This window comes from Ochotona princeps, chromosome 8, assembly GCF_030435755.1.
Source record: "Ochotona princeps isolate mOchPri1 chromosome 8, mOchPri1.hap1, whole genome shotgun sequence".
In the NCBI taxonomy this organism is placed as follows: domain Eukaryota; kingdom Metazoa; phylum Chordata; class Mammalia; order Lagomorpha; family Ochotonidae; genus Ochotona; species Ochotona princeps.
In genome coordinates, this window is record NC_080839.1 from 58,051,622 (window position 1) to 58,064,751 (window position 13,130).

Below are 13,130 nucleotides of genomic sequence, written 5' to 3' on the forward strand. Positions count from 1 at the left end.
TTGGTAATATATGTGTGGACTTACTTCTGGGGTTTCTTTTCTGTTCCATTTATATCTTCTCTGTTTCTGTACCAGTACCATATTGTTTCAATTATCAATGCCCTGCTACATATTTTGAGATGTAGAATTGTGATTGCTCCAGATTAGTTTTATTCTTCAAGATAGCTTCGGTTGTTCGTGGTCACTTGTGTTTCTAGATGAATCACTGTATCCTCTTTTTGATTCTGTCAAGAATGTTATTGGGATTTGGATTGGGATAGCATGGAATCTGATTATACTCATCCAGGAACGTGTTAAATTTTTCCATCTTTTAATGTCTTCTTGTATTTCTTTTTTATTGTGTAATTTTTCATCATAGAGGTCTTTCACATCTTTGTTAGGTTAATTACAAGGATTTCTTCTCCACTGTCTTAAAAGGAACTGTTTTTCCAAGTTCTTTCTCGGCCGTGGAACTGTTTGTGTATACTAAGGATCTTGATTTCTGTTCATTAATTTTGTGCCCTGCAATTTTCCCCAAACTCTCTTATGAGTTCTAGTATCCTCTTTATTGAATGTTTTCATTCTCATATGCATAGTCATATTATCTGCAAACAATGATAATCTGACTCCCTCTTTTCCAATTTGAATTCCCTTAATTACTTTACTTACGTAATAGTTGTGAGGATTTCCAGTAGAGGAATAACAGTAGTGTCTAACCCCAGATCTTAATGGGAAATCTTCTAATCTTTCATCATTCAGTATGAGTCTGGCATTCATTTTTCACATACTGCATTGATAGTGTTGCAAATATTCCTCCTATGGCTATCTTGCTTAGAGATTTTAGCAAGAAGTAGTGTAGTGTTGTATCTTACCAAATGCCTTCTCTGGATCTAAACAAACACTTATAATATTCTTTTTATTCTTCATTTTATCGATGTGGTGTATCACAATTATTGATTTACATATGTTAAAGCATCCCTGAAAGTTAGGCATGGGTAAATCCCACATGGCCCAGGTGAATGAGCAGTCTGACGTATTGCAGATTCTGTTGACTGCATTTGGTTTGAGGAATTTTGCATCTATGTTCATCAGGGATATCAGTCTACAGTTATTTTCTTCTGTTGTATTTCTATCTGGCTTCGTTATTAAGGTGTTTTTGACTTAATTAAAAGAATCTGAAATAACTGCCTTGACTAGTTTGTGGAGGATTAGGGTAAAATCTTCTTTAAACATTTGGTAGCATTCAGTGGTGAAGTCATCTAGTCCTAGAATTTTCTTTGTTTGTTGAGAGATTTAATTACTAACTCAATATCTCTCCTGCTTACATGTGTATTTGGATTTTTTTAATTACCTCAAGACTCTGTTTTGGTAAATTTTATGTGTCCAGACATCTATCGATTTCTGCTAGGGCTTCTTATTTGTTGGCAGATAGTTGCTTGCAATAGTTTGTTCTATGCACGCCCAAGGGATCTGTTATATTTCCTTTTTTGATTCATGCCTTCTTTTCTCAATCTCTCTCTCTCTCTCTCTCTCTCTCTCTCTCTTTCAATCTTACAATTGAGCAAGAGGGTGACATGTATCTTGTCTGATTCTTTTCTCAAAGAACTAGCTCTTTGATCTTTGATTCATCACAGATTAGTAGACTGAACTAAAAAAACAAAACCCATCTATTTGCTGCCTACAGGAGACATATCTCACCATAAAAAGATCAGTGGAAACTATATCTCATGGATTTTGATTTTTTTTGTTAGTTTCATCTCCTCAAAAACACTTTCTTCTCGTTAAATTCAATGACTTATAGCTCATACAGTAGCATCACTTTCTTCAATAAGGTTCTTCATTTTCTTTTTCATGTATTTAGCAAAACATTCATGGTGTTTAACTTCATGGTGTTGTTAATTTCTATTTTTTTTCTTCCTGTTGTTGAGTTTGTTTTGTGGCTTTTCATTTAAGGGGATGTATAGTAACGGTGTAATGAAGACTATCATATCTAGCAGCATGTTATTTAACTTCATGGCATTGTAAATTTCTATTTTTCTTCCTGTTGTTGATTTTGTTTTGTGGCTTTTCATTGAGGAGGATATATAATAACTGTGTAATGGAGACTATCATTTCCAGATGTGAAGATACAATGCAGTATGCATCTGTACTTCCAGACAAAGATGGACTCCCAATGAAACTGTTTACTATATCTTGACAATAGGATGCTGCACTCTCTGCCATTATCCATGCCCACAATCATGGACATATGATTGTGTATAAAGAACTATACTATAGTAATTATATAGGGGAACTCAGTGAGGGGGGAGGGTAGTGGGAAGCGGATAAAGGAAATCCCCGGGCCTATGGAACTGTAGCATAAAATGATAATAATAAAAAGAAGTAAAAGCTTTTTTAAAAAATGAAAGGTTGTGTAGAAATCAATTAAGTCAATTTGCTATGTTCCCTGGACATCTAGGTGAGCTCTGTTGTTTCCCCACTGAGTTTGTGTCTCTTCCTGTCACTCTGTCCATTGAAGTTAGAGGGGTACTAAGATTCTCAACTATTAGTATATTGGAGTCTATATCTCCCTTTAAGCCCATTAATATTTGTTTAATGTAGCCAGGTACTATGACATTTGGTGCAAATACATTTATCATCACCATTTCTTCTTGCTGGTTGAATCCCTTAATCATTATGTAATAGTGTCCCATTGCATATATATAACACATTTTCCTTACATATTTTTCTGCTAATAGACAATTGGGTTGATTTCCTATCTTGGCTATTGTGAACAATTTTGTGATAAAGGTAATAGTGACGAGGTCCCTTCAACATGCTGGTAACATTTCCTTTGGATATATATCCAGCACTGGGATTGCTGAACCCTTTCATAGTTACATTGTTTTTCAAATAATCTCTATAAAATTTGCCATAATGACTGTACTAAAATACACTCCTCAAAATACTGTGCCGGGAATTTCTTTTTTTGCCATATCCTAAGCAGTATTTCTTACCTTTCATATTTTTGATGATGGTCATTCTGATGGATACAGATGATATCTCATTGCCATTAAATTTCTTTTAAAAAATGTATTCCCTACATGTTTGTGTCATACAAGGAGTACATAAAGTGCAAGTTCTGTCCTAAAGGTAGCTCTAAGAGCAAGAGTCATTCAATCATGAAGACTTCCATCCATCCCAGGAAGATAATTTCTACAGATGTCATTTACATTTCTCTGAATGCTTCTATAGTAAAGTGTCACAGCCAGAAACTGGAAGGTAATGCTTATATATTTATGAAAAGCCACTGAAATAAACACAGTAATTCGTTCCTGTTGTTTCACGAATAAAGGCAACCCACATAAAATTAGTCACAAGAACAGGTCACACTTTCCCTTTATTGCTCATATCAGAGTGCCCAAAGGAACCTGCTATATGCCCTGAGAGTGAGTCATTGTAAGTAAAACGTCCCATGAATTGTTTTAAGCCCTTCAGAATTATACATCAGTAATACTTACCATAAATATACCTAAAGTAGCAATAGAGAAACAAACCAAGCTACCATATGCTGCAGTGCATTTACTGGGCATTTTCCACTGAATCAATGTTATCTAAACTCATACAGAACACATCAATTGCTGCTTCAGCAGTAAAGAAGATTTTGGGTTCATTTTAATCCTAAGATTAAAGGGATAGAAAAGATGCTGAGAAATCTTCAAGTTCATCAAGATTAGATTTAAATTGCTCCAAAAAGAACAGAATCTATTCTCTTCACCTCTCTAGGGAAGGAATATTCTACTTCCTCTGTTACCTGTCTGACTATTGGGAACCATTTAAAACCTTGGAGGTGACTCTAACCAAAATTATTTTTGTTGATATTTCCTATCCTTTATCCCAATGTAGAAATGAACATTTACAAACTCTGTGTCAATGAACACATTAGAATTGGTCGCATATATACACTTTAGTATATGTGACCCTCGAGCCTATATTTATTTATTCACAGTTTATTAGTACTTTTTAAATCTCCTCTTGCTGAAGGAGACTGTGAAAATAGAAACAAACAAAAGTGTTCACAATCTAAACTGTAAGCCTAAATGATATCATGTTTAACTTTATAGACTTCTACAGTTTGATAACATGGACTTTAAAACCTTCTTACATTTTCCAAGGTTTATCTATCAGTAATATCAGAGAAGAAAAATGAAGAGATGAGAAATTTACCATATTATCCTATGTATTCCTATGTCTGTACAAAGCTCTTTCCTTTATATGTGTTTCACAACAAAAATGGAAAAATAGTCTAAAGCATCTGACACCCAGGTCTAGGCCCCTTTACTATTTACGGAGAAATCAAACACCATTATTATCACAAAAGTTATTTTTCCCACACTTTCATTATATCAAAAAATCATACATTTAAACTGAAATTATTATTATAAGTATTCCAAATATTTCTTGACAAAATTAAGTGGAAAGATAAAGCTCATAAAACATGGTTTAGCAAAAATGGCATTAGATAATTGCACCAAGGATTTTAATGGCCACTTGGCCAATCAATAGTCTTTTCTCTCACCCTCTTGCCATTCTGTGCCACTCTCCATTGGCTTCCTTTCCTTTGATGTTGCACAACAAATAAAGCCTGCTTTAAAATTCAAATTTTCTACAAGTGGTCCTTACCAGGCCAGGCAACTCTCTAACTCTCTTAGCAGGGACAGTCCATTTCCCACACTGTCCCAAGTACCTTAAATATGGTTTTTGATTATAACAAAAAAATAACCTATCAAAAAAGGTTTTTGATTATAACAAAAAAAATAGAGACCACTTTATTCCCACATAGGACTCAATCAAAAGTAGAAAGCCAAGTTACAAGATCACTTTGCAATTTGTCAACAGTCGTATTCATGGCTGCCCCACCACCATCATCCTGTGCAGAACTTTATTCTCTGCCACTTCAAGCAGGAGGTGCTTCATGCAAGCCAAATACAGCATTTCATTTAAGGCATCCACCAGAAACTGGAAACACTCTGGTTGATTTCAGCTTGGGACAGCCAAATTAGATGTCCAATAAACCAGTGCCAAAGACTTCCTGCACTCAATGGAGGCAGCATGAACTCACTATCAAAAGTAGGAGTCACAAAAGTAATTGGAGTCACAAAAGCAATTGGCAAAAAGACTAAAGATATCCATAACTGATCACTTAAAGCCTGTATTCCCAAATTCAATGAGCTTACAGTTTACTCAGCTAACTAGCATATTAGCCAACAATGAGACTTCCCACTCTGCAAGAAGAATTCACGGAGAGAAAAAAATCAAACAAAGCATGTAGCCTGACCAAAGACTATCTACAAGAGTGTGAGACATATAATACAAATATGATATAATGCAATGGTTCTGTAATAAGAATCCCATGAAGTTGCTGCTATTATATGCATTGAGTAGAAGGTTGAACCATTCATCCAAAGTTTGTAATTTGCATTTGAATCTGGCAAAAATGTTTGACATGAAAACAGTACTGCTAAATTTAGCAAATACACATTACAGGATTTTCACTTAAATTTTAATTTTTGATAAGCAATGAATATCTTTTAAAATGAGTATCTCCAGAGCAATATTTGAGACATATTAAAACGTAACTCATTAATTATCTGAAATTCAAAGTAACCAGTGTCTATATTTTATCTAGTAGCTCTCCATTAAAGGAACTAGTCAGGTATAATCAAAAGAAATAGAAAAGCTTGGAGGTAAATGGAGCCTGTCTGAATCAACTGGTTATGATTAGACTTTATTCTATGCGCAAAGGAAAATCACTTAGGGCTCCTGGGAAAAATATTGACATGATAAGATTTGTGCTTCAGGAAGATTAATCTGTCTGGAAAAGTGCAAAATAAACTAAAGCCATGAAGACCTGCAGTAGCAGTTCACCAGAGAACCCATGAATCATGCCAGCAGTAGTAGAACAAGAGTGCAGGGGCAGAAATGAGTGACAGAACAGACAGCAGCATGAGGTCAGGTCATCTGAAGTGCACTAGTGACATTTACTTATTCAGCTCTGTACAAGTTAAAAACACATCTAAAAAACACATATGTACTACTATCAATATTTTCATTTAAAAACCCAATACCGGACCTGCCTCTTAGGCTTCTTCATTCGCATTTAAGTGACATTTTCTCCAGAAGTTATGTAAACAGCTCAGACTCATTCTTGAGTTCCTCCACTAAATTCGTGAAACAGTTTTTCATCATGACAGTGGACCCAGTGCACACACTCCAAAGGCATATGATGGATTAAGGACAGATTTGAGGCACCAGGGGGAATGAAAAGCACAAGATGACCAAAGATGGCAGCACATCAGGAAGAAACCTTACCTTTTCGTTGTATTTTTTTATCAAGCATGAAGTTTATCTTTTGCCCCAGGACCAAAATGTTCTCCACATCGTCAAAGTGGTTTATGGTCAAAGTGTAGGTACCCTCCAACGGTCTCTTCAGTCATCTATCATATCCAGTGCCCAGTTGTCACATGAGTATTATCTAAACAATACATATGCATGCACTGAAAAACAGAACAAAACATGTGGGTAGTTTCAGAAAGGAAAAAATGCTGTTGTGCTTCCATTTGTTATTGGGTAACTAGCAGGCATCAAATTGAAACCTCTAGGCCAGATCTGACCTGCAGCTACAGTTATTTGCTTAGTTGGCTCTACTCAAGACTCAGTGAGAGAAGCCAGGATGATCCTGTGTCCTGAGAGTTGAAAAACATATATATATATATGTTTATATATATATATATATATATATGTGTGTGTGTTTATATATATAAACATATATATATCATATATCATATATATATAAAAACATATATATATCAAGTATTTGAGGCTTTCTGGGGGGATATTCTGTCTATTACAACTACTATATTAGACAAGGTAGAGCAAAGCAGCTAAAGACAACATGTAAATTTAATTCACAAAGCAAGAGGTCAAGTTGCAGCGGTAACTGTTAACTCTTGTCTACACAATAGAATTATCTCTAGCTACAGCCCAAGAAAACATAATAATTGCTCTAAGAACTTACAAACACTGGTCCAGTATTTTCATAACGCTCCACTAGCATAGACACAGAGGTTTGACTGTATATATAATTTACCATTTAATAACTAATTTATCTTGGATAATACAATTTCAGTAGATGACATTTGAATTTCAAGCTCATTGTATTTGTTTTCATACACATACTTGTTTCAGTGGTATGGAAAATGCAAAGGAGAAAATAAGAATCATTTTCATACATATCTAAAATTCATTTGACTGGAGAGATCCATGATGTTTTGGTTTATTTTTATTTCAACATACACTTTGGAAAATTGGGTACTTTGACAGTTTGGATCTAGAATCTGCTATATTAAAAGTTGGAACCATTTCACTTTCATCTCTAATTTTAACTGCTTGTCCTCTCGTGGTACTCATTGTTAATATGGCTGAGGGGTTGTTTTGTTCAACGAATGAAATGGCTCTTCCTTGTTTCAATTTGCAGTTTTTTGGTGTCAAATCCAATTTTTTGCTGTGATTTTACTTTTTTACACTTCCCATTCATTTTTGTCTTTTTCAGTAAGCCTTTGCAATTCATTAATAGGTCATCCATAATAGACATTTGATTGTAAGCACCTGATGCTGTAAATGTCCCTTTCAACACTGTTTTTGTTACATCTCATGGACATTAATGTTCTTGTTTCCCAGTCATTTATTCAGTGCCACGTGGGCCACACAGTAGCATCGATTTCTATAAGAAGGTTTTTTAGTTTCTTTTTCATCACTTTTTTGACACATTGGTCATTCTGTAGCTTGTTGTTTAACTTAATGTTCATGTAAATCTTCTTTCTCCCTGTTGTGGACTGTGTTTTCTGGCTCCATATTTAAGGGGATGTATAATAGAAGTGTAACTGATACCAACATGTCCAGATGTGGAGATAGAGTGTAGTATGCCTCTCTGCATCCAAAGCAATGATGGATTCCCATTGACACTGTTGTATATCCTGACAGTGGACTGTTGGACTCTGATACTATCCATGCCTAAACGTTGGGAAACACTTCAGTAGTGGAATGATAGACTTATGACTGTTCATGCAGGAGTAGCCATTGTAATACTAAAGGGAAAATCAATGGGAAGGGGGGGGTACCTGGGGAGACAGATAAGAAAACCCAGAGCCTATGGAACTGCAACATCATCATCATCACAACAACAACAACAACAACAAAGAATGTGCTGCATAATGATCAATTACTGGCGATTGGAATGCAGGGTTAGAAAAAATGAGTCAAACTCAGAAGCCAGGGTTCCAAAGGCTAAGATTAAGTCATCATTAGAAATGGTGGATCTGGCCCACCAGATGGCCAAGTCTGTAGTTACTGTATGCTGAGTCTGATAAGAAAAAACAAAAGGTAGATTATGGACATACAAGGAATTGCCTCTTGGGTACCTAAGGAATATACTGGAATGCTCTCACTTTTATTCTGGTAAAACTACCTAGAGAGTCAGTAGTTGCCCATTATGTACTAAAAGCTAGACAAAAACCCTCTAAACTGGAAAAGGCAAGCATTTATTTTGCAGCGTGTTCCTCTACTGCCCTCTATGGACAAAGCCTAGCACTGTGGCTGACAAAAAAGTGTGCAGAGCATTCAGTTACAGCATCACAAAGCAAAGAAGGATGGATTTGGTTCTAAAAGCAAATAAATCAATGATTTGTATTAACAGTAATTGCCCTTTCTAAATATGGACTACAAATCACAATTGAATCATTACATTGACTGCTAGACTCTATTTACTGATTTAATATCATCCACGTGTAAGCAAATTTTCCCTAAGCCCTGACTGCACACTGTACACTGAATTTTACTAATGTGGTGAGTCACAGTGTGACTGCAAAGGATGTGCTGACTCTCAAGTTCTGGCTTGTTATTTCTATATTTGCATCTTTGATAATAATTTTCCTCTGACTAAATTTTAACAATGTTTCAGAATCAATTATTAAATGAAAGCCAGCCCATTACTTAAGATACAGATTCTCCACCTGACATGGTTGTCTCTGTTCTGGGGCCCACTGTTCTAGATGCCTGGATCTGATACAAGTGCTAGGGATACAGATGAACAAGACAAGAATGACTACAGAAAGATTCTGTCGTGGTGGTTAACAGCATGGAGAAAAATGAGAGAAAATGAGAGGAACAGGACCCTAGCGATCACCGAGATAGTATTTCTAACTAAAATGAATGATTATCAATGCTGAATGATAAAAAAAAGTCAGATCATTAATCCTGGAAAAATGGCGGTATCTTTATAAGAGATAGTTATTTTGGCATAATGGTAAAAACAAAGACCTAATAGGAATGAATCAAAGAGAGGCTGACAGATAAGAAAAAGAAAATACATTTTCAAAAGGGGTGTTTGCTAGATTGGAGAGTGTTTTCTTGTGCTTTATAATACGATTTAATATCTATGAATGAAAGAAAAGGAAGATATTGAAATCAAATGAAAGGCTTTAAACCAATGAGAGACATTGATGGTTAATATATAATTAGAGAAATCATATATCACAAAAGTGTTAGCCCAAACACCAAACAAGAAGTGATGGGTTTTACAGAGCTACATATAGCAATTTGTCCTGATAGATTCTTCCCTTGGTTAAGTAAGGAAATGGGTATTAGAGCTTGGAGGAGACTGAGGTATAAAGGGGCCATCTCAAAACATAAACTGAACTCAGCAGACATCTCATGAGGCATCAGTGACGTATTTGAGACTGACTAGCATGATTGTGCCTTTTTTCTACAGCCTTGTACTTGGCTGCAGACATAAAACATCTACAGAAATGATTTGAATAATTTAGATATACTTCAAAATGATCATGACAGAAAAAGAAAAGGAAAGGAGTTTAGAATACTTTGAAAAGAGTTACTAAGATAAAACATGGATTCCAAGCTATGTGAGCAGAGAAATCAATACAGGAGGGTAATAAAGAATACAGTTTAAAAAATGCCTATGATAAAGTCTAAAATATATAGATAGGATGGATAACTAATGTGGAGTGGAGACACTCAAACACTGTCTTTGCCATGAAGAATTTCCTGTTGCTCCATCAAGTTAATGCTCTGATTCCTCAACCTGACTGCCAACATTTCATAATCCTCTAAGATCAATTTCCATGTGCAACAAGTATTATATTCCTTTGTCTACTTTCCTGAGATTGTACCAGCTGATAAGGAATATGTATCTTTCTCTCAGATATTAACATAGTATGGGGGATGATGTATTAAATCTGACAGTTGAATATGAGGCCCAGCTGCAGTATTTGCTGCTACAGAGTCTCTTCAGTGAAATACAGGTAACATTATCAGCCTCATGCACAAAGTGAACAATGCTTAGCTCAGAATTAAGTGTCAAATAAATCAGTTCTATTTTCTTTATATTGTTTGATCTCTTCTGGGATGTCCTGGCTCTCAAAACAAAGGGTATTTGAAATTTAAATCATTTTTATGAGAATCTACACTGTCATAAAGGTTGTCATTCTGGGACCTCAGTATTATCAACTGAGCAGGACTCTTCAGCTTAGCAAAGCCTTAGAAGAACTTAAATTTCCAAATTTCAGTCTGCCTCATATTGGAAACAAAATATTAATCAACCTAGTGCTCCTAATTGTGCCTGTGCCAGGGGGTGGAAAGGCTGGTACTGGGTGGGTGAATGAGGGGATGAAAGCAATTTTAATACTAAAAATTCCTGAACTAAAACATTATTTTGATTTTGTATATAATTTTTCATAGACTTTTCAACGCCCAAGTTGTAGATAAAAACATTAGCTCATCCTTTCCCCATGTTAACCTCTCCAGCTCTGATTTAGTTTATGTTTTTCACTATTTCAACCCAATGTAATTACTATTATAAAGTCGATATTTTTACTTGTGCTTATATTTACCTGTGCTTAACCACATAAATCAACTTAATGAAACAGGAAATAAAATCTCCAAAATTGTGCCTAAGTTGCTGTTGTTTTAATTATAAGTGAATGAATATGAGTTAAATATTCTACTTTGAAGAAAATAAGTACAGTTTCTAAGGAATTATTTGGACATACTGAATAATTTCACATTAATATATTTAAGATGCATATTTTCATGTATCAGGTTTCCATCATATGGAGTAAATCTGCAATCTCATTCATACCCCTACATGGAATTCATGTTCATGCTGAAAAAATAAATATTGTTCTCTGAGAAAATAAAACACATGGATTAAAAAAATAAGGGGGCTAATACATGAGCTACATTTTAACAAATTAAAAACTTGAATAAATTTAGTGCACAGCTTAGAAGATGTAGCCAAATCAAACATGTCCTACATTTTATATTCATTAGAAATATCCCAATCTAAATATGTACAAGAAACTTAACTCAAATGAAAACCTCAGACCCAGTGAGAGTAAAATTTTACGGACTTTCTAAATGTACATGTCAGGAGACTTATGACTGTCATTTCTTCAACGCAACTGGTATAAAGCGGGGATAGCTATTTCATCACTGCAGATGTGCTGCTCAATCTGTTACTTGACAAGTTTTGCTACAATGACGAAAACTTCATAACATTCCCCTTGACATGAATGCAGTTCTAGAAAAACTGAATGTCATCTTCAGGATTATAACATGTTTGAACTAATAGGATCATAGGGATAACATATTTCAGTCTTTTCCTTTTATACTTCAGGACATTGAGTCTCAGCAAGATAATGACATACTCAAGATAATCTAAAGTTGCTGCTATCCATAAAACAAAAAATTTAGGGCACTGTTTCTAACTGTATTTCACAGGCTGAAATAAAAAAAATAAAAATTCTATGGGTTCAAAACCCAAAATGTAGGATCTTTTTCCCCACACTATTTTGTCAACATAATTTGAGGTAGCTTCCATTTGTTTTCATTTGTTATACAGAGGTATTATTTCTCCAAAACATAACAGGCTGTTATTGTCTCTGAAAAGTTTCAAAAGTACATTAAGGTGGGCTCGGCAGCGTGGCCTAGTGGCTAAGGTCCTTGCCTTGATCCCATGTGGCCGCTGGTTCTAATCCCGGCAGCTCCACTTCCTCTCTCTCTCTCCTCCTCTCACTATATCTGACTTTGTAATGAAAATAAAATAAATCTTTAAAAAAAAGAGAGAGAAATAAAGAAAGAACAAAAAAAAGTACATTAAGGTAAGTGATGAAAAACAAATCACAAACATGACATCTATTCCTAGGAAGTAGATTTCCTACAGTTCATGTAAGTGATTTTGATTCTACTGGTGGCAAAGAGCTAATCATCAATATTATGCAGCCACTTCGCACACACAAAATCAATGAGCAAATTTTAGCACTATTATCTGTCAATGTTTTGATATCCTAATACCTAATTGCTGCCTAGCCAAGTCCTATAACAGACACTGAAAGTGTTCCCATACATCAAACCCAAATTCAATCATGATGTCGGAACGTCATTTTGGGTGCCTCCCTATTCATTTTATACTCCGTACACTTTTCTCTAGAATCATTAACAACTTCCTGTCCTTTATTGTCTTAAATAATGTTCTCTCTTCCAATTTTCCATGGAGAATTAGGAACTGTCTTTCCTTCCCATCTCCATCAATATTAATTTCCTTTAGTCATCATTCTTTTATTCACTTTGCAGAAATTAATTATTCAACACAGAATTAAAGACCAACTGATAAGGAATAGAATAAACTGAAACAGAATATTTGAAACCACAGTTCAGTGAAGGAAATTTATTTTTCTGCACACACACACACACACAAACACACAATATTTAGGCAACAGTTCTCACGTAGAGGTAATCCTGCCTGCTCCAGATTTAGCACTGTCAGGACACAATATTGACTGTGGTGGAGGAGAGTAAGGAGCTGCTGATGGCCTCTGATGACCAGATCTCAGAAATCCTGCAAATGCCCCCTAGAAAAATCATGCCAAAGTTGAAAGCATGTCTCTGGATGAATTATTCCAAATGCTTTGTCCAAATGGACTCCTGTAACAGTTAGACTACCTCATGATGGTGAGTTACAGAAATCACCAGGCAATTAGGTAACTTGTAAAAGAACATACAGCTAATAAGTTGCACAGACAAGATTTGAAACTGAG

The 13,130-nt window shown here is 35.2% G+C and overlaps 1 long non-coding RNA gene across 1 annotated transcript in view; it reads right to left on the minus strand.

Moving 5' to 3' along the window:
- Positions 1-6,389: 6,389 nt before the first annotated feature.
- The window catches only part of LOC131480941 (uncharacterized), a 295,934-nt gene continuing 289,193 nt past the window's right edge, over positions 6,390-13,130 (minus strand). Inside the window, exon 3 of the long non-coding RNA XR_009245905.1 lies at positions 6,390-6,515. This is a non-coding gene — a long non-coding RNA (uncharacterized LOC131480941). The remainder of the gene's footprint in view (positions 6,516-13,130) is intronic.